Source organism: Podarcis gaigeae (assembly GCF_964106915.1).
Source record: "Podarcis gaigeae genome assembly, chromosome: 13".
Lineage (NCBI taxonomy): Eukaryota > Metazoa > Chordata > Lepidosauria > Squamata > Lacertidae > Podarcis > Podarcis gaigeae.
In genome coordinates this window covers 10,190,539-10,215,688 of record NC_139689.1, presented here as the reverse complement: position 1 = coordinate 10,215,688, position 25,150 = coordinate 10,190,539, and the positions used below count along the sequence as shown (strand labels likewise).

The window sequence follows — 25,150 nt, the reverse complement described above, 5'->3', positions numbered from 1 at the left end:
CCAGACTATATTTTTTTTGGGGGGGGGGATGAATTAATTCCTATGCCCCACAAATAACACAGAGATGCATTTTAAATAAAAGCATACATTCTACTCATGTAAACACACTGATTCCCGGACTGTCCATGGGCCAGATTTAGAAGGCAATAGGGCTGCATCCGGCCCACAGACCTTAGGTTGCCTACCCCTGTGCTAGGCTAATGCACAAGTCACTGAAACTAATATACACGGTTTAATTATATCAAGGGAAATTTCTGGCAGAAATACTTATCACTGGGTGAAATTTACACTAAAATGCTAATGAATTTTCATGAGGGCTTTTTTATATATAAAAAGCAATGCATAAATTGAGCTGAAAATGCATAGAAGCGAATGTAAAATTAAGAAAATGAGAAACTTAAAGAAATAAAAATTGATAGATGAAGTTAAATATGTGTGTTTGTATTTGTGGTGCTACCACCAACAACTACTCAGGGCTCCCTCAGCCTTGCCACAGCAGCCTCACCCCATCTCCATCCTGATGAGCAATGTGCCACTGACGCTCCTAAGATACCGCTGCCTTCTACTTCCTCATGAACCACCTCTAGAAAACTATACATGTCATGAAAGTGAAGAAATATTCATTTTATGTAACTAAACATAACACCTAGTGATAACTTCATGCGCTGTTTGCTAAAATGCATATCAGTATACATATGTTTCCTTGTGTACTGATGAGAAGTTGTGCTAAAACTTTATTTTTATTTTTTTAAGGAGGAAAACAAGGAAATGGAGGCAGCCAATGCAACATTGATCACGGAGTTCATTCTATTGGGATTCCCTGAATTTCATGGAATGAGGACGCCATTTGTTGGGATTGTCCTTCTGATGTACCTGCTGTCCATTTCAGGCAACTGTCTCATCATCTCAGTGGTCTTCATGGAACCCAAACTCCACACACCCATGTATTTCTTCCTCAGCAACTTCTCCTTGACTGAGCTCTGTAGCACCACAGCAGTAATACCCAAGATGCTGACTAATATCCTTATGAACCAAAATACCATCTGCTTTGCATGTTGCCTGATACAAGTTTTATTTAGCTTCTCATTTGGAGCTATACAGTTAATCAACCTTGCCACCATGTCTTTTGATCGCTACACAGCCATATGCAAACCCTTTCTTTACAATGCAGTGATGACTAATAGACTGTGTTTCCACCTGTCGTTAATGGCTTGGGTGGTAGGGTTTATAGCTAATTTGTCTCAATCCATAGTTTTGTGGACTTACCCATTCTGTGGACAGAATGTCATTGATCATTGCTTCTGTGATATCGGACCTGTTTTGAAATTGGCTTGTGCTGACACAACTGTGATGGAGCTTGTAGGTCTCTTTTATGCTGCCATTATTATGTGGGGTTCCTTTTTCTTTTCAATTATCTCTTATGCCAGTATTATAAACACCATATTGCGGATTCCATCTGTTACTGGACGTTCAAAGGCATTTTCCACATGTTCCTCTCATCTCACTATTGTTTGCCTATTCTATGGAGCAATGTTTTTCATGTACCTGAGGCCTTCGACCCAAAGTGACACCCAAATCAACAAAGTCGTGTTCCTTGTGACCATTGTTGCTTTGCCTCCCCTAAAGCGCTTTCATCTTCACAATCCGGAACAGTGAATTCAAAACTGCTGCAAAAAGAGCAATGCTCAGAAGTTGCCACCTACCCTCTTCTGCTGTCATGAAATTAATCAAGATGGGGTCCATGAAAAAATGTCCTCAACAACTTATTTAATGACTTTAGACTACTACTGAGAAGAATGGCATATCGTTAGGTGTTTCCATGGATAGTTCCAAAAAGCAGGTTTATCTACATATGGAAAGCCTGAAAATTGAGGACAAAGGCGTCAATTACTGCACAGAAGAAAGTGAATTGGAACATTTACAAAAACCTGCAGTGAAACCAACAGGGGAGAGGTTTCTCTCGGTTTCAGTCAAAAACAGAAGCTTGCAGACTCTTGGAACTAAGCACAAACAAAACAAGTTTCTTTGTATATGGCATGTAAACTCCTGTGGATTGTATTCTTTGATAAAGCCTGGGCCTTTTGCACTGTAAACAGGTAGCAGTGGTCTCTCTGAAAAACAGCAAACATTCTGTGGCAATAAACCCAAATTATGCACCCAAATCCACACTACTGTGGGTGTTGCCAGGTTTGATTTTAATGGTACTCTATTGTGCAAACACACTACTCAAACTAATATAGGAAGCAAAACAGTCAAAATTTGCATGTCTCTGAATTTTGCGATGTGGTTCTCCAATCAGTGTGAACTGAAATGCATATGTGAGGGTGAAGTGTGCATAAAAATTCCTAAATTAGTGGGTGGGAGGAGCTTTAAAATGGCATTCTGTTACGGGAGACTTTTTTGGGGGGGAAATGATATATTGGTCAAAACTGCATAGAAACATGAATCTATTAGGGGAAATACTGCTGAATTTGCATTAAAATGCTGCTGAAGTTACATTAGACTTTTTAAACAAAACAAAAAACCAGAAATTGCTACAGAAATGTGAGGAACTGAATTTAACATTAAAAAGAAGAAGAAAGGAGGGAGGAGGAGGTGGAGGAGGAGGGGGAGAAAGTATCTTGTTGTGAGACTTTAATGGATGACCTGAGAGTTTGTTTGGATCATGGGTGAGAACGCAGAGGCTGAGAGGTAGCACATGTCAGAAGGAAAATGAAATGGTGTTTATTTATATTTTAGTAACTTTCCATTAATGTAACATTTTTATATGTAATTCTGTACTTTTGAAATACTTTGTTAAGCTTGTCTGTTGTTGCTCAGAGAGATTTTAAATATATTAAATCATATAGAAATAAATAATCAAGTCAGAATCAATCAAAGAAGCAGAGAGATTCTTGGCTGCCGCTAATATTGACCGTCCGCTCAATATACCTTTGGGACTGATGTCTCTCCAAACATGTGACAGTTGCACAAACACATTACATTTTGAGCTGGGTATTACTGTACTATAAACTCACCTGAGCAGCCCCCTACAATGTAAGCACAGAAAAAAAATTGCTGTTGGTGGTGCTCACACTCCATGATGTTGGGCAAAAGAGAAAATAGAGAGAGAAATATAATTTTGCCACAGGAAGAAGCTGAGAAGACAGTTTCCTTTGCTGATATGTTATGCCAGTCTATAATTTTGGAATTTTGATTTTGTAAATGGAATCAAATGAAATGAGCATCATTATGTCAGACATTCCATATTGCTTCTATATTGTGTGCTCCATGAAATCTGCAAGGTGCTGCTTTCCCTCCCCCAATCTTCTCTGACTTTAAATTGGCCTTTGAAATTGGAGGGAGATGTGGGCCTGCTGTTCTTGGCATGATAACCACACCTCCTGCATGTGTGCATCTACTTGCCACTTATAATAAAAGCACTGATGGCCCCATGCAAAACAGGTCCTTGGGGACCTTCATTAAAAAGAAGTCCTCTGCAGAGGATGCAGAATTCAAAGTCCTTCATATAATTAAGGTCTTCTTCAGGTCCCGGGAGATGATGCCATTGAACATGGAACTGCTACCTTTGATGATTTTCCTTATGTTCTTCCCAACATGTAAGAGAAAAATCCTCACTCCACTCTTGTAGAAAATCCATTGCTTTGCTGTGTCATTCCATGCCAGTTCATGTTTCATTTTTCTTCTCCATATGCAGACATTTCCTCACAGATTACCCTTACTGAGTCTGGAGGAGGCATGAAAAGACCAGGAGAGACATTGCGACTGACCTGTACGGTGTCTGGATATTCTTTAACAAGCTATGGAGTACAGTGGATCCGTCAGCCTCCAGGAAAGGGATTGTTGTGGGTTGGAGGTATCTGGAGTGGTGGAAGCACTTACTATAGCAATGCCCTCCAAAACTGGATCGCCATCACAAGAGACACCTCAAAAAACCAGGTGTTCCTGCAAGTGACTAGCCTGAAGCCTGAAGACTCTGTCATGTATTACTGTTCATGATACACACTGTGAGCAAAATCTTCTCAGAGGCAGAACAAGAACTCTGTTTCCTGAAAGCAAGATATAAGTCAATCATGGGTTTGTGTGCAGCAGCTGGAATCAAGGCCATATTTCACCCTGTGTTTTCCCTCAACCCCAAAAACCTTTGGGATTCATTTCTCTCCAAACATGCAACAGTTGCACAAAATAATTCTCAGCTGGGTATTAATGTGCAATAAACTCATCTGAACAGCCTCATATATTTTCCTGAATGCTTCCATTTCATTCCCACATTTATTTGATTTCATTAATAAAACATTTAAAAGAAACAATATTTCTTTTATTATGTGTGTGTGTATTCAACCTTTGTCTTAAAATATGTATTTATATGTATGTTTTTACACATTTAAACCGCAGATGCAGAAGGAATTATTGCATAGCAAATTTGTGAAATGCACATTAACCGAAAGTTGCTAATTAAAGATTGATTTCCTCACACACTGCTACTTAAGTTCCCCTGGTTTTCTAGATCGGCAAATGGGGAGGGCTAGTATTTCTTTTGAAAGGCCTCATCATAGCTCCTTTCAGTTTCTTTGCTTTTTATTATTCAGCTAATTCAGCTGATCAAAGTGCTGCATACAGTAAAGCTGCTGACAGAAGAAATGTGCAACCTGATAAATGTTTACAGTCACATATAACATACGAAAATATAGTTTCCTTTGTTGATATGTTACACCAGTCTTTAATTTTGGAATGTGGTTTTGTAAATGGAATCAAAGGAAATGAGTATCATTCTGCAAGCCATTTCATACTGCGTCTATATTGTGTCCTCCCTGCAATCTGCAAGGTGCTGTTTCCCCTCTCCCAATCTTTTCTATCTTTAAATGAGCCTTTGAAATTGCAGGGAGATGTGGGGCTGCTGTTCTTAGCATGATAACCACACCTACTGCATGTGTGCCTGTACTTGCCGCTTATATAACAGCACTGATGACACCATGCAAATTACATCCTGGGGGGCCTTCATTAAAAAGAAGTCCTGTGCAGAGGATGCAGAGCTCAGGTCTTCTTCAGGTCCTCAGAGATGATGCCATTGAACATGGAACTGCAACCCTTGGTGATTTTCCTGATGTTCTTCCCAGCATGTAAGAGAAAAATCCTCTTCCCCACTCCTGTAGACAATCCATCACTTTGCTGCGTCATTCCATTTCATTTCATGTTTCATTTTGCTTCTCCATCTACAGACATTTCCTCACAGATCACTCTTACTGAGTCTGGAGATGGCGTGAAAAGACCAGGAGAGACATTGCGACTGACCTGTATGGTGTCTGGGTTTTCTTTAACAACTAATGCAGTACACTGGACCCGTCAGCCTTCAGGAAAGGGACTGGAGTGGGCTGGAGTTATGTCGAGTAATGGAGGCACTAACTATAACCGTGCCCTCCAAAACAGGATCACCATCTCAAGAGACACCTCAAAAAAACCAGGTGTTCCTGCAACTGACTAGCCTGAAGCCTGAAGACTCTGCCATGTATTACTGTTTAAGGCACACAGTGAGCAAAACATTCTCAGAGGCAGTACAAGAACTCTGTTTCCTGAAAGCAAAATATAAGTCATTCATGGGTTTGTGGGTAGCAGCTGGAAGCAAGGCCGTATTTCACCCAGTGTTTTTCCTCATCCAAAAAAGCATAATGTGATGTCACACACCAATTGTTCCATTACAGAATCAATTATCTAAAGATGCAGAACTTCAAACATAGACTGGTCAGCACAACTCTTCAAAGTGTTTTCAAACTATGTCAAGAGTGAATAGGAATCACAGATAGAGCTAATCTTGGCTGTCTACTCAATATACCTTTGGGATTCATTTCTCTCCAAACATGTGACAGTTGCACAAAAACATTACATTCTCAGCTGGATATTACTGTGCTATAAAGTTTACATCCTACAATGTAAACACAGAGAAAAAAATCTGTTGGTGGTGCTCACGCTCCATGACAATGAGCAATACAGTCCAAAGGCCTAATACCACCTGCAAGGGAAAGTAGAGAGAGAAATGTAATTTTGCTACAAAAAGAAACTGTCTAGGATATCCCTGTTAGATGGAGCTGACATTTTTAATGCATGAAGAAGACAACCTTTAAAATAGCCTTATTTCTTTATATATTTTCCTGAATGCTTCCATTTCATTCCCACATTTATATGATTATGTTTACAAAAAAGTTTAAAATAAATTATATTTATTTTCTTCTTGTTTGTGTTTCTGTGTATTCAAACTCAAAATATGTATTTAAATGTATATTATTAAACATTTAAACAGCGGAAGCAGATGGAATTATTGCATAGCAAATTTGTGAAATGCACATTAACCAAATGTTGCTGATTAAAGATTGATTTCCTCGGGCACTGCTACTTAAGTTCTCCTGGTTTTCTAGATCTGCAAATAGTAAGGGTTAGTATTTTTTAAAGGAAGGTCTCATCATAGCTGATTTCAATTTCCTTTGTTGTTTTTTTTATTATTCAACTAATGCAGCTGATCAAAGTGTTGCATACAGCAACACTACCGATAAAACAAATGTGCAACCCAATAAATGCTTACAGTCACATATCACATATGAAAAGAGAGTTTCCTTTGTGGATATGTTACACCAGTCTTTAATTTTGGAATGTGGTTTTGTTAACGGAATCAAAGGAAATGACTATCATTCTGCAAGCATAGACTGGTCAGCACGACTCTTCAAAGGGTTTTCAAACTATGTCAAGAGTGAAAAGGAATGACAGCTAGGTCCTAATCTTTTGTTTTGATTTGATTTACCAAAGTACATTCTAACTCTGTACCACCACCTCAAGCACACAAATTTCCAGATGGAGGGGGGAAATAGACATGTTAGGTCAGCCACAGATTTCTCCGGGTCAGATTACCACATCTCCAATGCACTGGATCAGGTCCCTAATCAGATAAGGGGGGCATCACTATACCTGGACATTTTGCTGAACAACTTTATTTCCCACAGAGCTAAAGATTAATACACAGCAAGATCTGACTCTGGGGCATATGCTGGCTGTGGGCCCAGGATATACCTGCCTCTCAGACCAAGGCCTGCATGCCTCTCCCCCTAATTACATCAATGGGTGGAGTTTGGAGAATGTTAAGAAGAAAAGGCATTCAACCACCCTGCTGCTGTGCCAAAGACAGGGTGGAAATCATTCCCAGTGGAATTCTCAGGAGGTAAAATGGGGTGCCCAGATGAATACTACTGCCTTCTACACGGTTGTGGTATTGCATATTCCTCCTAACTTGCAACATGCTTTTGCTCTGCCTTTAAAGCAGCCTATGAACTTGTAGAGAGTTTTCAGCATGGGTCTAGAATATTTTTGCCTCCAAAAGTTTACAGCTGATTTCCTTCCCATTCCTTTGCTAATTGAACTGTTGTTCTTGGAATAATAATAATTTATTTATACCCTGCCCATCTGGCTGGGCCTCCCCAGCCACTCTGGGGCGGCTTCCATAAAAACCAATGGAGTGGATGAGGAGCTGCAGTTTTGAAAGTGATACATTTCATTTGCTGCTCCTCTCATCTTTTATTGGCAGCAGCACCTGCTGTGTTGTTATTAGGTAGAAATAGGGTGGGGAAATAAGATTGCTGTTCTTTTGGTGGAAGCACCACTCATACTTCAAGTGGTCTCAGTTGCATGCCTGTACTTATATTTGTAACAGTGATGACATCATGCAAATGATTTAGTTGCGGGTGCTTCGTTAAAAAGAAGCCACATGTAGAGGAATCAGAATTCAAGGTCCTTGATATAATTCAGCTCCACCTCAGGTCTTCATAGTGCTTATCATCCATCATGGAACTGAAATTCTTGATGGTTTTCTTAATGCTCTTTCCAGCATGTAAGTTAAATCCCCAATTCTAATTCTGTAGAAGAGCCAATGGTTTTGCTCTGCTTTTCTCATGACTCTTTCCCTTCTTTTATATTCTTTTTCCCATGAATGTAGACATTTCTTCACAGATCACTCTTATTGAGTCTGGCGGTGGTATAAAGAGACCAGGAGAAACATTGCGACTGACCTGTACGGTGTCTGGGTTTTCTTTAACAAGCTATGGAGTACACTGGATCCGTCAGCCACTCGGAAAGGGACTGGAGTGGGCTGGAGGTATCTGGAGTGGTGGAAGCACTGACTATAGCAGTGCCCTCCAAAACCGGATCACCATCACTAGAGACACCTCAAAAAACCAGGTGTTCCTACAACTGACTAGCCTGAAGCCTGAAGACTCTGCAATGTATTACTGTTCACGATACACACTGTGAGCAAAATCTTCTCAGAGGCAGTACAAAAACTCTGCTTCCTGAAAGCAAGATGTAAGTCAATCATGGGTTTGTGGGCAGCAGCTGGAAGTAAGGCCATATTTCACCCTGTGTTTTCCCTCAACCTCAAAAGCACAATATGGTGTCACACAAATAGTTCTTTAACAGAATTTCTTTCTGTGGCAAAATTAGATTTCTCTCTATTTTCTCTTGCAGGTGGTATTAGGCCTTTGGACTCCACTGCCCAACATCATGAAGCATGAGCATCACCAACAGAATTTTTTTCTCTCTGTGCTTACATGACTCTATAGCACACGAAAACCTGTGGGATGTAAAACACAAGAGCAGTCAATTACAACATTCCTAGAGTGTACATGTTTAGACATGGGGAGGGATGTTTGTCCAGCCAGCAGGTAAACTTCCTGTTTCCCTGTGGGCTAGGACAGACTTAGAATCATAGAGTTGGAAGAGACTACAAGGGCCATCGAGTCCAACCCCCTGCCAAGCAGGAAACACCATCAGAGCACTCCTGACATATGGTTGTCAAGCCTCTGCTTAAAGACCTCCAAAGAAGAAGACTCCACCACACTCCTTGGCAGCAAATTCCACTGTCGAACAGCTCTTACTGTCAGGAAGTTCTTCCTAATGTTTAGGTGGAATCTTCTTTCTTGTAGTTTGGAACCATTGCTCTGTGTCCGCTTCTCTGGAGCAGCAGAAAACAACCTTTCTCCCTCCTCTATGTGACATCCTTTTATATATTTGAACATGGCTATCATATCACCCCTTAACCTCCTCTTCTCCAGACTAAACATGCCCAGCTCCCTTAGCCGTTCTTCATAAGGCATCGTTTCCAGGCCTTTGACCATTTTGGTTGCCCTCTTCTGGACCCGTTCCAGTTTGTCAGTGTCCTTCTTGAACTGTGGTGCCCAGAACTGGACACAGTACTCCAGGTGAGGTCTGACCAGAGCAGAATACAGTGGCACTATTACTTCCCTTGATCTAGATGCTATACTCCTATTGATGCAGCCCAGAATTGCATTGGCTTTTTTAGCTGCCGCGTCACACTTCCTCTGCATGTGACTAGAGGTGGGTGTGGCCTCACCTGTGCAGGTAATGATAAAAGCAGGGCAGGGGCAGCAATCTCTCTCTTCCAGTAATAATAATAATAATAATAATTTATTATTTATACCCCGCCCATCTGGCTGAGTTTCCCCAGCCACTCTGGGCGGCTCCCAATCAGTGTTAAAAACAGTACAGCATTACATATTAAATACTTCCCTGAACAGGGCTGCCTTAAGATGTCTTCTGAACGTCAGGTAATTCTTTATCTCTTTGACATCTGATGGGAGGGCGTTCCACAGGGTGGGCGCCACTACCGAGAAGGCCCTCTGTCTGGTTCCCTGTAGCCTCACTTCTCGCAATGAGGGAACCGCCAGAAGGCCCTCGGCGCTGGATCTCAGTGTCCGGGCTGAACGATGGGGGTGGAGACGCTCCTTCAGGTATACAGGACCGAGGCCATTTAGGGCTTTAAAGGTCAGCACCAACACTTTGAATCGTGCTCGGAAACGTACTGGGAGCCAATGCAGATCTCTCAGAACCGGTGTTATGTGGTCCCGGCGGCCACTCCCAGTCACCAGTCTAGCTGCCGCATTCTGGATTAATTGCAGTTTCCGGGTCACCTTCAAAGGTAGCCCCACGTAGAGCGCGTTGCAGTAGTCGAAGCGTGAGATAACTAGAGCATGCACCACTCTGGCGAGACAGTCCGCGGGGAGGTAGGGTCTTAGCCTGCGTACCAGGTGGAGCTGGTAGACAGCTGCACTGGACACAGAGTTAACCTGCACCTCCATGGACAGCTGTGAGTCCAAAATGACTCCCAGGCTGCGCACCTGGCCCTTCAGGGGCACAGTTACCCCATTCAGGACCAGGGAATCCTCCACCTGCCCGCCTCCTGTCCCCCCAAAACAGTACTTCTGTCTTGTCAGGATTCAACCTCAATCTGTTAGCCGCCATCCAACCTCCAACCGCCTCCAGGCACTCACACAGGACCTTCACCGCCTTCACTGGTTCTGATTTAAAGGAGAGGTAGAGCTGGGTGTCATCGGCATACTGATGAACACCCAGTCCAAACCCCCTGATGATCTCTCCCAGCGGCTTCATATAGATATTAAAAAGCATGGGGGAGAGGACAGAACCCTGAGGCACCCCACAAGTGAGAGCCCAGGGGTCTGAACACTCACCCCCCCACCACTTTCTGGACACGGCCCAGGAGGAAGGAGCGGAACCACTGTATGACAGTGCCCCCAGCTCCCAGCCCCTCTAGACGGTCCAGAAGGATGTTATGGTCGATGGTGTCAAAGGCCGCTGAGAGATCCAGCAGAACTAGGAAACAGCTCTCACCTTTGTCCCTAGCCCGCCGGAGATCATCAACCAGCACGACCAAGGCAGTTTCAGTCCCATGGTGAGGCCTGAATCCCGATTGGAAGGGATCCAAATGGTCCGTTTCCTCCAGGCGTGCTTGGAGTTGTTCAGCAACCACCCGCTCAATCACCTTGCCCAAGAATGGCAGATTTGAGACTGGGCGATAGTTGGCCAAATTGCCCGGGTCTAAATATGTTTTTTTAAGAAGCGGTTTAATGACCGCCTCTTTCAGCGGGTCTGGGAAGGCTCCCTCACAGAGGGAAGCATTCACCACCCCGCAGAGCCCATCGCCCAGCCCTTCCCGGCTCGCTTTTATCAGCCAGGATGGGCAAGGATCAAGGAGACAGGTGGTCGGTTTCACTCGTCCAAGCAGCCTGTCCACATCCTCGGAGGTAACAGATTGGAATTGATCCCATGTAACAGGACCAGACAGAACTCTAGCACTCTCCCGCCCTAGCCCTGCTCCCACAGTGGAGTCTACCTCCTTCTGAATCTGAGCGATTTTATCTGCAAAAAACTTTGCAAAAGCATTGCAGGAGATCTGGGGGTCCCTACCAGGCCCCGGTGGTACAGGTGGTTCTGATAGATTGCGAACCACCTGAAAAAGTCTCCTGCTGCTGTTTTCTGCAGATGCAATGGAGGCGGCGAAGAAGGCCCTCTTCGCCGTCGCCATTGCTACTTGGTAGGCTCGACGTTGAGCTCTAACCCGTGTCCGGTCTGATTCAGAATGAGTTTTCCGCCACCGGCGCTCTAGCCGTCTCAACGATTGTTTCATCACCCTCAGCTCCGGGGAAAACCAAGGTGGCTGTTCGGGCTCCATGCAATCGGAGAGGGCGCTTCGGAGCCAGACAGTCAATAGCCCTGGTTAACTTCCAGCTCTTGCCTCTCTTGCCTCTCTTCCATCTACTGAGTGAAAGATGCCCTCTTGGCTCCCAGCCAAGAGAGGACAAAGGGACTGTCTTCTTAAGAGATAGACTCCAAATGTATATTACTTCACTAAGCCTAAGTCTGCCTTCTGGGATCTGATTGTGAACAGAATGTGAGTAAACTTTTTTAATACTTTTGTAAAGGACTGTGTCATGTCTTCTATTTTAAGAGGGAATAAAGGGGAAATTACCAGAGTGATTATTATAGAGGCTTAAGCAAGCCTGAGCAAACGCTGCCGTTGCAAACTTAAAATAAAGGGGAATGTTTTACTCTGCTGAAACTGGGAACTTGTTAACACAAGTTGGATAAGGATATAATTAGACAATATATCCTCTCCTGCATCCCTGAACATTCCCACAAAACCCAGCCGAGAAAGTAATGTGTCAGTGCAACTGTCACATGTCTGGAGAGAAATGATTCCCAAAGGTATATTGATCAGATGGCCAAGATTAGCTCTAGCTGTGATTCCTTTTCACTCTTGACATAGTTTGAAAACACTTTCAAGAGTTGTGCCAACCAATATGTTTGAACTTCAACATTTGTAGATAATTAGCTGTCTAGGATATCCCTTTTAGATGGAGGTGACATTTTTAATGGATGAAGAAATCAATTATTATTTTTTTAAAAAAACCTTATTTCTTTATATATTTTCCTGAATGCTTCTATTTCATTCCCACATATATTTGATTTTGTTTATAATTTTTTAAAAAAGAAATTATATTTCTTTTATTATGTGTGTGTGTATTCAACCTTTGTTTCAAAATATGTATTTAAATGTATGTTTTTACACATTTAAACTGCTGAAGCAGATTGAATTCAAATTTGTGAAATCCACATTAACCAAAAGTTGCTAATTAAATATCGATTTCTTCAGGCTGTGCTATTTAAGTTCACCAGGTTTTCAAATCTGCAAATGGCAAGGGCTAGTGTTTCTTTTGAAACGCCTCATCATAGCTGCTTTCAGTTTCTTTGCTTCGTAAGAAATCATTTTCTTATTATTATTCAACTTATGCAGCTGATCAATATGTTGCATACAGTGAAGCTACCAAAAGACAAAAGTGCAACCCAGAAAATGTTTACAGTCACATATCACATGTGAAAATAGTTTCCTTTGCGGATATGTTATACCAGTCTTTGACTTTGGAAGATGGTTTTCTAAATGGAATCAAGAGACATGAGTATCAAGAAACCAGAGGCCTTTCTCCTGGGCATGGTCGGCCAATTGGTGCCAAAGAAAGATAGAACATTTTTTATGTATGCAACAACAGCAGCAAGAATACTCATCGCAAAGCATTGGAAGACACAAGATTTGCCCACCTTGGAAGAATGGCAGACTATATGGAGATGGCAGAAATGACTGGCAGAATCCGAGACCTGGGAGAAGAGTCGGTGGAAGAGGATTGGAATAATAATAATATGGCATTAGTGACAAAGTTAAAAAGAGTATGCAAAAATGACTAAAAAAAGGATGAAAGACTAGAGTTATATTATGTCAAACTTAAACAATATGGTATAATTGATTAAGTTATAAGCAATAGGTAAGAAACAAATCAAAAAGAGAAGAAAGATTGGAGACATAATAGGTTGAACTATATAATTATCAATGAGATTTGAAAGAGGGTAAGGATTTGCTGAATTTGATTGGGTAAAGGGGAACACAAAAAAGGGAGGTGTAAGGAAGTCAAGAAAGAGGGTTAAATAAGTATGAAGCTAAAAATTGGATTTTTTTCTTTTTTCTTTTTTATGTTTTTTATTATCCTTTTTGATGTTTTTTCTCTTTTGTGTATCTTTTTGTATCTTTGACTATGTTTGTTTTCTGTTTCTTTGTTGTATGTATCTGTCAGGGGTTCAGAAGGAGAGACACAGGAGGGGGAGCAAATGGAGAGTGAGGAGGAGGAGTACGAGGGGGGCGCAGGCAGTGACAGTGGCCAGAGTTATTCCACAAGCCTCTCTAGCGAATCGGAGGACTCACAGAAGGGAGCGCCGGTGGCCAGAGCAAGGGAGATTCCAAGGGAGAAACCTCAAGAGGGAGGGGCCAGCGGGGAGTCTCTGAACAGCAGCTGGAGATCAGGGCCAGCGTCTCCACCAGAGCGCAGTGGGGAGGGGGAGTCCCAGGAGTCGGGACCAGTGTCCTCACCACCAGAGGGAGGAGAGGAGTCAGGTTTGGCAACACCCACATCAGGAAGCGGGGAAACGGTCAGAAGGAAAGTCACCGGCTGGGCGCGCGCGCCAAGTTCAAATGTACAGGAGCGCGGCACAGCGGGGAGCCCGGGAAGGGAGCCAGGTCCTAAAGCCCGCCGGAGGGAGGGGCAAGACTCAGGAGGCTCCGCGTCAGAGGAGTCCAGGAAGGAGGGAACCCCAGAGGGCAGAAGGACCCAACGCAGGAAAGAGCAGCGCAAGAGGTGGAGCCGGGCTAGAATCTTAAACTGGTGTGGGTGGAGCAGTGAGTCAGAGGGGACTTAGCCGGTCTAGCTTTAAGACGTGGGCCTGCGCGCCCAGAGCTTGGAAATGGAAACTAAACTTCAATAAAGACTTTTGTATATAATATCCACTGGGCGTTGGTCCTCTGTGAGCTGGGACCTAGCGGCAGTCCTGACAGTAAGTCCCCTCTCCATTTTCACCAATTTTGCAACCTCGTGGAGTGCGGGAAAGCAGCGAGGGGTGAAGATTGGTGCTTCGCGAGCTCACGAAAAACAGGGAAATGACTACCGAAGAGAGGATAGCGAGTTTGCAAAACGCAGTGACGCAGTTGACTGCAGAAATTGCGGCTTCCAGAAAGAAAGAACAGGAAGCAGCTGCTGCCTGCCAGGATCTGCGAACCAGGTTAGAAGTGCTAAGTACACAGAGGCTACCAGCCACCAGACCAGAAGGGATTGGGCTGGGAAACAGAGGAGGGAGCCTGGTATCTCACTTCAATGGGGACCTGCAGGAGTATCCTAACTTCAGAGCAGATGTGATTTATACATTGCAGCTGCTTGACAAAGACTTTAAAAATGAGGGAGAGAAAGTGGGATTTATTATTTCGCATTTGCGGGGGGAGGCAAAATCGTGGCTGCGCAATCTATGGAGAGACAAGGATCCAGCCCTCCAAAATGCGGCTGCCTTCATTAAAGTGATGGATGCGTGTTTTTTATCTGAGATTGATGTGGATATCGCTAGGAGGGAGATTCACGGACTAAGACAAGGTAAAGCCACTGTGAGGCAATATCATTCACGTTTTTTCGGATTGGTGAATGTACTAGCCTGGGAGAAAGAATCGCCTGCCGTCAGAGACCTGTTCTGGGAGGGGTTGAGCGGAGCTGTGAAAGATGAGATCGCAAGGGGGGGAAGACCCCAAACCACCAAGGAAGTGGTGGAACGGGCACTCTCCATTGGGGTTCGGTTGGAAGGACGCCCTTGGGGCAGGGAGGAAGGGCATTTGGGACGCACGCCAGCGAGAGGACTGCCTCCCTTCCCCAAGGAGGCGGCGCGCGCTCGATCCATGCCTCCGCTGGGAGGGGGAGAGGAGCCGATGGAGATAGGTGGTGCTAAGGCTCACTCCACAGTCGGAGCCCTAACTCCGGGAGCAGTCAAGATGAAGCCTCCTAGAGGAACCAGGAAGTGCTACATCTGCGACAGTGCTCAGCATATGGCAAAAGAGTGTCCCCAGCGGTTTCACAAGCATACTGCAGCCGCAGCGACAGTAACAGACGCAATTCAGCAGAGGGAGTCGCAGCAGGAAAACTCCACTGTCTGGCTGGAGATGGCGTCTCTGGGGACCAGCCAGACAAGTCAGTGAAGCAATCCCCAGGGATCTTACAGCCCACCGACCCCCTCCCACCCAAACCAGTAGTGCAGCTCACCGCATCCCTTCAGCTCCCCAATGGGCTACTTGTGGAAATTCCCATCACCATCGACTCGGGGAGCAATGCAGATTTTATAGACATGCAGTTCCTCCAGCAACATGGCATAGCCCTTCTGCCAGCGGCGGTACCTCTGAAAGTCGTCACAGTGGACGGCAGGGAGCTACTGGGAGGGCAAGTGCTACAGCAGACGCCGCCAATGGTGATGCGCATTGGAAACCACCGTGAGGTCATCAGCTTCAACGTCACCCGCCTGTCAGACACGCCCATAGTGTTGGGAATGAGTTGGCTGGATAGGCACAGCCCGGCATTAGCTTGGTACCAGCGGCAACTGACCTTCGGCTCCTCTTACTGCGCAGAACACTGCATCCTGGCGGACTTGGAAGATGAGGGGCACGAGGATGGACCACAGCTGAACTTGGGCATGTTGCAAGCGGTGCCTAACAAATACAAGGAGTTTTTGGAGGTCTTCTGCGAGAAAGAGGCGGATAAGCTGCCACCCCACAGACCCTACGACTGCAAGATCGACCTCCTGCCCGGGGCGACGCTCCCGACGGGGAAACTGTACTCCATGTCTGAGGATGAATTGCAAGAGCTCAGGGAGTTCATAGATCACAACCTGAAGCGGGGATTCATCCGGGAGTCCAAGGCGGCAGGAGGCAGTCCCGTGTTCTTTGTAAAGAAGCGGGACACGCCCCAAAAGAGGCTGGTCGTTGATTTCCGCTTTTTGAACCTCAAGACCAAGCCCTCAGCATTCCCTATGCCCAAGATCGATGACCTGCTGGCGACGGTGAGGAAGGGTCGCATCTTTACCAAGTTGGATCTGCGCGGAGCGTACAATCTCATTCGCGTACGGGAAGGCGACGAATGGAAAACAACCATGTTTACGCCGCTGGGCACTTATGAATACAGAGTTATGCCTTTTGGATTAAAAAATGGTTCCCACTGCTTTCAAGCCTTCATGCATCATGTCTTGGCGGGTCTCCTCTACAAGAAGTGCGTCTGCTTCCTGGATGACATCCTAATCTTCTCGGAATCGCCGGAGGCTCACGAGAGAGATGTTAGGGAAGTTCTGCAGAGGCTGCGGGAGCACAGGCTGTACGCCAAGCTGGAGAAGTGCCAGTTCGACAAGACGGAGGTGGATTTCTTGGGCTACAAACTGTCCGACAAGGGACTGGCTATGGACGGTGCCAAGGTACGTGCAGTACTGGATTGGAAGAGCCCACGCAATAGGAAGGAAGTACAGAGGTTTGTCGGTTTTGCCAACTTTTATCGCAAGTTCATCAAGGGTTTCGCCATGCAGACAGCGGCCATCACCGACACCCTCAGTTCCAAGAAGAAGAGGTTCATCTGGACGGAGCAGGCAGAGCAGTCCTTTCAGAAGCTCAAGCAGCTCTTCGCTTCCGAAGAGAACCTACTGCACGTAAATCCCAGCAGGCCCATGAGAGTGGAGACGGACGCCTCAGACAGGGCCGTGGGAGCCGTTCTGTTGCAGCAAGACCACCAAGGGGACTGGAGGCCGTGCGCTTTCTACTCCAGAAAGCTCAGCAAAGCGGAGCAGAACTACACCATTTGGGACAGGGAGTTGCTGGCCATACATGCAGCCTTCAAGGCGTGGCGGCACTTCCTCGTCGGAGCCAAGCACACGGTGCAGGTCCACACAGACCATAAGAACTTGGAGTACTGGCGCACGGCGAGGTTCCTGAACCAGCGACACATCCGCTGGGCGGAGTTCTTTGCAGATTTCGACTTCAGAATTGAGTACATCCCAGGAAACAGCAACGTCTTGGCGGACGCGCTGTCCAGAAAACCGCAGTATCTGGAGGCAGAGGCACCGGCGGCGGCCAAGCACATTTTCACACCACAGGCGTGGGCATGCGCGTCAGCCACGGTGGACCTGGACGCGGTGCGCCGCGCGCTGCAAACGGACTCGTTCGCCCGAGCCAAGATGGAGGAGGTGTGCAGTGGCAAGGCGAGGGGCGACGAATTCCAAGTGCGAGACGGCCTGCTCCTACGCAAGGGAGTCCTCTACGTACCAGGAGACAGCCTCCGCGCGAAGGTCCTGCAACAGCTGCACGACGCGCCCAGCGCGGGGCACTTCGGCAAGGAGAAGACGGTGGACTTAGTAGCCAGAGACTTTTGGTGGCCTAAGATGCGGGGGGATGTCGCGGACTATGTCAATAGGTGCGACACCTGCCAAAGGGCTAAGCCTGTGCACCAGCCGCCGGCGGGCCTGTTGGAACCGCTACAGACACCGTTCGTACCGTGGGAGAGGGTAGCCCTGGACTTTGTCACAGATCTACCCAGCTCAAGGGGCAAGACGGCAGTGCTCGTGGTAGTGGACCTGTTCACCAAGATGGCCCACTTCATTCCGTGCGCGAAGGTGGCCACGGCCGAGCAGACCGCTAAGATGTTCATAGACCACGTGTTCAAGGTGCACGGCCTACCACGGTCTATTTTGTCCGACCGGGGGCGCCAGTTCATCTCCAACTTCTGGCAAAAGCTGATGGGATTCCTGAACGTCAAGGTCAGCCTGGCGTCGGCGAGACACCCGCAAACTAACGGGCAGGCGGAAAGGGTCAACGCCATCATGCAGCAGTACCTGAGATGCTACGCGAACCAGCAGCCATCGACCTGGGTGGACTATCTACCGTTGGCCGAGTTTGCCTACAACAACACGAAGCACGGGTCCACGGGGGTAACCCCATTTTTTGCCAACTACGGGAGGCATCCCAGAACCTTCCCGGGTCTGGACACAGTGCGGGAGGGGGAGCCACAGGGAGCAGAGGAAGTGGCAGCGGAGTTGCAGGAGATCCACGAGCAGCTCAGGAGGCAGTTAGAGTTGGCAAAACAGGCTTACAAAGTGCAGGCAGATCGACACAGGAGGGTTGGGGAGGACATCCAGGTGGGAGACTGGGTCTGGTTGGCAGCACAAGCAGTTCCAGCCAGATCGTTAGCCAAGAAGAAACTAGGGCACAAGCAGCTAGGGCCTTACCAAGTAGAGGCGCAGATCAACCCAGTGGCCTTCCGGTTGACACTCCCGGAGGGTTCCAGAATGCACCTGGTCTTTCATAGATCAGTGCTCACGCCCTACAGAGAGCCCCACAGGTTTCAAGCGCCGGGGAAGGCGCCAGACCCGCTCAGAGAAGCGCCCCAAAAAGGGGGGTCGCCGAAAGGGGAGCCACTTAATGAAGCCACTGAGATTTTAGACTCAAGGTGGGGGGAGGACGGGATTGAATATCTTCTCGCCACGGAGGACACCCCGGCCAGCGCCAACAGGTGGGTGCCGGATTACGCAGTGGAAGAGCAGTTGCTCAAGGAAGAATTCCACACACTTTTCCCGCACAAGCCTATGCCGGCGGGCTTTTTCGAGGATTGTTTGTTCACACCCACACTCTCGGCCAGCACTTTCCGGGGTTTCTCGTCAGCTGAGGACTCGGCTCCGGGAGGCAGCTCTCCGGAGGGATCACTTTCAGGTTTTGGCACGGGGGGATCTTATTGGTGGGAGGACCAACCCGAAGTGGGCTGGCGCAGAGACATGCCGAAGGGGCCCTGGGAGGTGGATCCCCATCAAACAACAGGGGGAGGAGGGCTCTTGGGTGATTTGGGGTCGAGCGCAGATTTCGAGCACACCGCGCAGGAGATGGAAGCGGAGGAGGTCGTCGTCGACGAGCCCATGGGGGACTTCCCGGACTTATCTCGATGGTTGCAAGCCTCAGGGGACGAGCTGTATCCTGGACTCACCCCTACAACAATGGAGCACCCGGAACCCGCACCGGAAGAGGGGGAGGGGGGAAGGGGGGGCTTCGAGGGGGGGATGGATGTCAGGGGTTCAGAAGGAGAGACACAGGAGGGGGAGCAAATGGAGAGTGAGGAGGAGGAGTACGAGGGGGGCGCAGGCAGTGACAGTGGCCAGAGTTATTCCACAAGCCTCTCTAGCGAATCGGAGGACTCACAGAAGGGAGCGCCGGTGGCCAGAGCAAGGGAGATTCCAAGGGAGAAACCTCAAGAGGGAGGGGCCAGCGGGGAGTCTCTGAACAGCAGCTGGAGATCAGGGCCAGCGTCTCCACCAGAGCGCAGTGGGGAGGGGGAGTCCCAGGAGTCGGGACCAGTGTCCTCACCACCAGAGGGAGGAGAGGAGTCAGGTTTGGCAACACCCACATCAGGAAGCGGGGAAACGGTCAGAAGGAAAGTCACCGGCTGGGCGCGCGCGCCAAGTTCAAATGTACAGGAGCGCGGCACAGCGGGGAGCCCGGGAAGGGAGCCAGGTCCTAAAGCCCGCCGGAGGGAGGGGCAAGACTCAGGAGGCTCCGCGTCAGAGGAGTCCAGGAAGGAGGGAACCCCAGAGGGCAGAAGGACCCAACGCAGGAAAGAGCAGCGCAAGAGGTGGAGCCGGGCTAGAATCTTAAACTGGTGTGGGTGGAGCAGTGAGTCAGAGGGGACTTAGCCGGTCTAGCGTTAAGACGTGGGCCTGCGCGCCCAGAGCTTGGAAATGGAAACTAAACTTCAATAAAGACTTTTGTATATAATATCCACTGGGCGTTGGTCCTCTGTGAGCTGGGACCTAGCGGCAGTCCTGACAGTATCTATGTGTCTTTCTGTGAAACTTTAATAAATATTTTATAAAAAAAAACAAGAGAAATGAGTATCATTCTGCAAGCCATTCCATACTGTGTCTATATTGTGTGCTTCCTGCAATCTGCAAGGTGCTGTTTTCCCCTTCCCTTTGATATACACCCTTGATATAATTCAGGTCTTCTTCAGGTCTTGGGAGATGATGCCATTGAACATGGAACTGAAACCATTGATGATTTTCCTGATGTTCTTCTCAGCATGTAAGAGAAAAATCCACTCCCTGCTCCTGTAGGCAATCTATTGCTTTGCTGTGTCATTCCATGTCATTCCGTGCTAATTTTCCTTTCTTTCCATATACAGAAATTTCTTGAAAGATTACCCTTACTGAGTCTGGAGGCGGCATGAAAAGACCAGGAAAGACATTGTGACTGACCTGTACAGTGTCTGGGTTTTCTTTAACAAACATTGGAGTACACTGGATCCGTTGGCCTCCAGGAAAGGGAATGCAGTGGGCTGGAGTACTCTGGGGTAATGGGAGCACTAACTATAACACTGCCCTCCAAAACCGGAGCACCATCTCAAGAGACACCTCAAAAAACCAAGTGTTTGTGCAGCTGACTAGCCTGAAGCCTCTGCCATGTATTACTGTTCACGATACACAGTGAGCAAAACTTTCTCAGAGGCAGTAAAAAAAACTTTGCTTCCTGAAAACAAGATGTAAGTTAATCATGGGTTTGTTGGCTGCAGCCGGAAGCAAGGCCATATTTCATCCAGTGTTTCCCCTCAACCACAAAAGCACAATATGATGCCCCACACCACTTGTTCCTTAACAGAATCAATTCTCTACAAATGTTGAACTTCAAACATAGACTGGTCAGCATGACTCTTCAGCCACCTGCTCAATATACCTTTGGAATGCATTTCCCTCTAAACATGTGATTGTTGCACAAAGACATTACATTCTCAGCTGGCTATTACTGTGCTATAAACTCATCTGAACAGCTTCCTAATATGTAAACACAGATAAAAATTTCCTGTTGGTGGTGCTCACACTCCATGATGTTGGCAGTAGAGTTTACCAAGAGAGAAATTTAAATCTGCTACAGGAAGAAGCTGTTTAGGATATCCCTTTTAGACGGGGGTGATATTTCTTCTGGATGAAAAATATGACCATTGAAAAAAACTTGTTTCTTTATATATTTTCCTGAAGCTTCCGTTTCATTCCCACATTTATATGCATTTTTTAAAGAAAACTTAATAATTTATCTTTCTTTTATTGGCTTGTGTGTGTGTGTATTCAACCTTTTTCTTAAAATATGTATGCTTTTACATATTTAAACCACTGAAAAAGATGGAATTTGTTGCACAGCAAATATGTGAAATGCACATTAACCAAAAGTTACTGATTAAAGAATGATTTCCACAGGCACTGCAACTTAAGTTTTTGTTACCTGTGTTCTCCAGATTTTCGAGATATGCAAATGGTGAGGGCTAGTATTTCTTTTGAAAAGCCTCATCAAAGCTGCTTTTAGTTTCCTTTGCTTTGTAAGAAATCATTTATTATTATTATTAATCAACTAATGCAGCTAATCAAGGTGTTGCATACAGTATAGCTACCAAAAGGACAAAGGTGCAACCAAGCAAATGTTTAGTCACATATCACATGTGAAAGAACAGTTTTCTTTGCTGATGATATGTCTTTAATTTTGGAATGTGGTTTTGTTAATGGAATCAAAGGAAATGAGTATCATTCTGCAAAGACTTTCCATATTGCATGTATATTGTGTACTCCATGAAATCTGCAAAGTGCTGCTTCCCCTCTCCCAATCTTCTCTGTCTTTAAATGGGCCAGTGAAATTGCAAGGAAGATGTGGGGTTGCTGTTCTTGGCATGATAATCACACCTCCTGCATGTATGCCTCTGCTTGCCACTTATAATAACAAGACTGATGGCCCCATGCAAATCAGGTCCTGGGGGACCTTCATTAAAAAGAAGTCCTCTGCAGAGGATGCAGAATTCAAGGTCCTTCGTGTAACTCAGGTCTTCTTCAGGTCCTGGGAGATGATGCCATTGAACATGGAACTGCAACACTTCATGATTTTCCTGATGTACTTCCCAGCATGTAAGAGAAAAATCCTCTCCCCACTCCTGTAGACAATTCACAGCTTTGCTATGTCATTCCATTCCATTTCATGTTTCATTTTATCTTTTCATATACAGACATTTCCTCACAGATTACCCTTACTGAGTCTGGAGGTGGCGTGAAAAGAACAGGAGAGACATTGTGACTTACCTGTATGGTGTCTGGGTTTTCTTTAACAAGTGATGGAGTACACTGGATCCGTGAGCCCCCAGGAAAGGTATTATTTTGGGTTGGAGGTATCTGGAGTGGTGGAAGCACTTACTATAGCAGTGCCCTCCAAAACCGGATCACCATCACAAGAGACACCTCAAAAAACCAGGTGTTCCTGCAACTGACTAGCCTGAAACCTGAAGACTCGGCAATGTATTCCTGTTCAAGGACCACAGTGAGCAAAACTTTTTCAAAAACTCTGCTTCCTGAAAGCAAGATATAAGTCAATCGTGGGTTTGTGAGCTGCAGCTGGAAGCAAGGCCATATTTCACCCTGTGTTTCCCCTTAACCACAAATGCACAATATCATGCCACACACCAATTGTTCCAAAACAGAAACAATTTTCTACAAATGTTGAACTTCAAACATAGACTACTCAGCACAACTATTCAGAGTGTTTTCAAACTATGTCAACAGTGGAAAGGAATCAGAGCTAGAGCTAATTTTGCCAACTGATCAATATACCTTTGGGATTCATTTCTCTCCAAACATGTGACTGTTGCACAAAGACATTATATTCTCAGCTGGCTATTACTGTTTGATAAACTCATCTGAACAGCCTCCTAATATGTAAACACAGATAAAAAATTGCTGTTGGTGGTGCTCACACTCCATGATGTTGGCAGTAGAGAAAACCAAGAGAGAAATCTAATTCTGCCACAGGAAGAAGCTGTCTAGGATATCCCTTTTAGATGGGGGTGATATTTCTTGTGGATGAAAAATACGACCGTTGAAAAAAACTTGTTTCTTTATATATTTTGCTGAAAGCTTCCATTTCATTCCCACATTTATATGCATTTTTTAAAGAAAACTTAATAATAAATTATCTTGCTTTTATTGTGTAGAATTTTATTATATCTCTTTTAGTGTGTGTGTGTGTGTGTGTGTGTATTCAACCTTTGTCTTAAAATATGTATGCTTTTACATATTGAAACCACTGAAACAGATGGAATTTGTTGCACAGCAAATATGTAAAATGCACATTAACCAAAAGTTACTGATTAAAGAATGATTTCCACAGGCACGGCAACTTAAGTTTTTATTACCAATGTTCTCCTGGTTTTCAAGATATGCAAATGGCGAGGGCTAGTATTTATTTTGAAAAGCCTCATCATAGCTGCTTTTAGTTTCCTTTGCTTTGTAAAAAATCATTTATTATTATTATTAAACTAATGCAGCTAATCAAGGTGTTGCATACAGTAAAGCTACCAGAAGAATAAAGTGCAACCCAGCAAATGTTTACAGTCACATATCACATAGGAAAAGCCAGTTTCATTTGCTGGTGATATGTCTTTAATTTCGGAATGTGGTTTTGTTAAGGGAATCAAAGGAAATGAGTATCATTCTGCAAGACTTTCCATATTGCATTTATATTGTGTACTCCATGAAATCTGCAAGGTGCTGCTTTCCCTCTCCCAATCTTCTGTCTTTAAACAGGCCTTTGAAATTGGAAGGAGATGTGGGGCTGCTGTTCTTGTCATGATATCTCCACCTCCTGCATGTGTGCCTCTGGTTGCCGCTTATAATAACAACACTGATGGCCCCATGCAAATTAGGTCCTGGGGGACCTTCATTAAAAAGAAGTCCTCTGCAGAGGATGCAGAATTCAAGGTCCTTCGTGTAATTCAGGTCTTCTTCAGGTCCTGGGAAATGATACCATTGATCATGAAACTGCAATCCTTGATGATTTTCCTTATGTTCTTCCCAGCATGTAAGTGAAAAATCCTCTCCCCACTCTTGTAGACAATCCATTGCTTTGCTGTATGATTCCATTCCATTTCATGTTTCATTTTTCTTCTCCATATACAGACATTTCCTCACAGATTACCCTTACTGAGTCTGGAGGTGGCGTGAAAAGACCAGGAGAGACATTGCGACTGACCTGTGCGGTGTCTGGATTTTCTGTAACAAGCTATGGAGTACATTGGATCCGTCAGCCACTCGGAAAGGGACTGGAGTGGGCTGGGGTTATTTGGAGTGGTGGAAGCACTAACTATAACAGTGGCCTCCAAAACCGGATCACCATCACTAGAGACACCTCAAAAAACCAGGTGTTCCTGCAACTGACTAGCCTGAAGCCTGAAGACTCTGCCATGTATTACTGTTCCAGGGACACAGTGAGCAAAACGTTCTCAGAGGCAGTACAAAAACTCTGCTTCCTGAAAGCAAGATATAAGTCAATCATGGGTTTGTGGGCAGCCGCTGTGAGCAAGGCCATGTTCCATTCTGTGTTGCCCCTCAACCACAAAAGCACAGTATGATGCCACACAAATGGTTCTTTAACAAATTAATTCTCTACAAATGTTGAACTTCAAGCATATTGGTCACCACAGCTCTCCAAACTGTTTTCAAACTATGTCAAGAGTGAAAAGTAAACACAGCTAGGGCTAATCTTGGCCATCTGATCCATATACCTTTGGGATCACATTACATTGACACATTACATTCTCAGCTGGGTATTACAGTGCTATAAAGTCATCTGAACAGCCTCCTACAATGTAAGCACAGAGAAAAGATTACTGGTGGTGGTGCTCACGCTTCATGACTTTGGGCAATGGAGTCCAAAGGCCTAATACCACCTGCAAGAGAAAATGGAGAGAGATATCTAATTTTGCCAAAGAAAAACTATCTAGGATATCCCTTTTAGATGGAGGTTACATTTTTAATGGATGAAGAAGACAGCCCTTAAAATAACCTTATTTCTTTATATATTTTCCTGAATTCTTCCATTTCATTCCCACATTTATAT

The 25,150-nt window shown here is 45.6% G+C and overlaps 1 long non-coding RNA gene across 1 annotated transcript; it reads left to right on the top strand.

Moving 5' to 3' along the window:
- Positions 1-23,928: 23,928 nt before the first annotated feature.
- Positions 23,929-24,508, top strand: LOC310830658. The gene is made up of 2 exons (XR_014557669.1): positions 23,929-24,112; positions 24,211-24,508. It is a non-coding gene; the product is annotated as an uncharacterized lncRNA (long non-coding RNA).
- The last annotated feature ends 642 nt before the right edge of the window (positions 24,509-25,150 follow it).